The 1,725-nt window shown below is 42.6% G+C and overlaps 1 non-coding gene across 1 annotated transcript; it reads right to left on the reverse strand.

Annotated features, from left to right (window-relative positions):
- Positions 1 to 453: 453 nt before the first annotated feature.
- Positions 454 to 561, reverse strand: LOC130938152 (small nucleolar RNA R71). The gene has a single exon (XR_009069328.1). It is a non-coding gene; the product is annotated as a small nucleolar RNA R71 (small nucleolar RNA).
- Between the last annotated feature and the right edge of the window lie 1,164 nt (positions 562 to 1,725).

Here is a 1,725-nt window from a genome sequence, read left to right on the forward strand (position 1 = left end):
CAACTCTCTTTAGAGGACCTGACCGAATTCTTCAAAGAAGAAGAACCCATGGCAGCCGAAAACAACAACAATGCCAACAATGCAAGGAAGGTGCTGGGTGACTTCACTGCACCTACTCCTGATTTCTATGGGAGAAACATCTCTATCCCTGCCATTGGAGTAAACAACTTTGAGCTTAAGCCTCAATTAGTTTCTCTAATGCAGCAGAATTGCAAGTTCCATGGACTTCCAATGGAAGATCCTCATCAGTTCTTAGCTGAATTCTTGCAAATCTGTGACACAGTCAAGACTAATGGGGTTAACCCTGAGGTCTACAGACTGATGCTATTCCCTTTTGCTGTAAGAGACAGAGCTAGAATATGGTTGGATTCTCAACCTAAAGAAAGCCTGGACTCTTGGGAAAAGCTAGTCAATGCCTTCTTGGCAAAGTTCTTTCCACCTCAAAGATGGAGTAAGCTTAGAGTGGAAGTTCAAACCTTCAGACAGAAGGATGGAGAATCCCTCTATGAAGCTTGGGAAAGATACAAACAATTAATCAGAAGATGTCCCTCAGACATGCTTTCTGAATGGAGCATCATAGGTATTTTCTATGATGGTCTCTCTGAACTATCCAAGATGTCTTTGGATAGCTCTGCTGGAGGATCTCTTCATCTGAAGAAGACGCCTACAGAGGCTCAAGAGCTAATTGAAATGGTTGCAAATAACCAATTCATGTACACCTCTGAAAGGAATCCTGTGAACAATGGGACTAATCAGAAGAAAGGAGTTCTTGAGATTGACACTCTGAATGCCATATTGGCTCAGAACAAGATATTGACTCAACAAGTCAATTTGATTTCTCAAAGTCTGTCTGGAATGCAAAATGCACATGGCAGTACTAAGGAAGCTTCATCTGAGGAAGAAGCTTATGATCCTGAGAATCCTTCAATGGAAGAGGTGAATTACCTAGGAGAACCTTATGGAAACACCTACAATTCTTCATGGAGAAATCACCCAAATCTCTCATGGAAGAATCAAGAGAGACCTCAACAAGGTTTCAACAACAACAATGGTGGAAGAAACAGGTTTGGCAATAACAAGCCTTTTCCATCATCTTCTCAGCAACAGACAGAGAGTTCTAAGCAGAATACCTCTGACTTAGCAACAATGGTCTCTGATCTAATCAAAACCACTCAAAGTTTCATGAATGAAACAAGGTCCTCCATCAGAAATTTGGAAGGACAAGTGGGACAGCTGAGCAAGAAAATTACTGAACTCCCTCCTAGTACTCTCCCAAGTAATACAGAAGAAAATCCAAAAGGAGAGTGCAAAGCCATAACCATGGCCGAATATGGACAGGAAAGAGAGGAGGTGGACGCCACTGAGGAAGACCCCAATGGGCGTGCACCAATCTCCTCTGAGTTCCTCAATGAGGAACAATGGGAATCTGAGGCTCAAAATGAGACCATAGAGATTCCATTGGACTTACTTCTGCCATTCATGAGCTCTGATGAGTATTCTTCCTCTGAAGAGGATGAGTATGTCACTGAAGAGCAAGTTGCTAAATACCTTGGAGCAATCATGAAGCTAAATGACAGTTATTTGGAAATGAGACTTGGGAGGATGAACCACCTTTGCTCACCAAAGAACTGGATGACTTGTCTAGGCAGAAACTGCCTCAAAAGAGGCAGGATCCTGGGAAGTTTTCTATACCTTGTACCATAGGCACCATGACCTTCAAGAAGG

The sequence above is a fragment of the Arachis stenosperma genome, chromosome 6, assembly GCF_014773155.1.
Source record: "Arachis stenosperma cultivar V10309 chromosome 6, arast.V10309.gnm1.PFL2, whole genome shotgun sequence".
Classification (NCBI taxonomy): domain Eukaryota; kingdom Viridiplantae; phylum Streptophyta; class Magnoliopsida; order Fabales; family Fabaceae; genus Arachis; species Arachis stenosperma.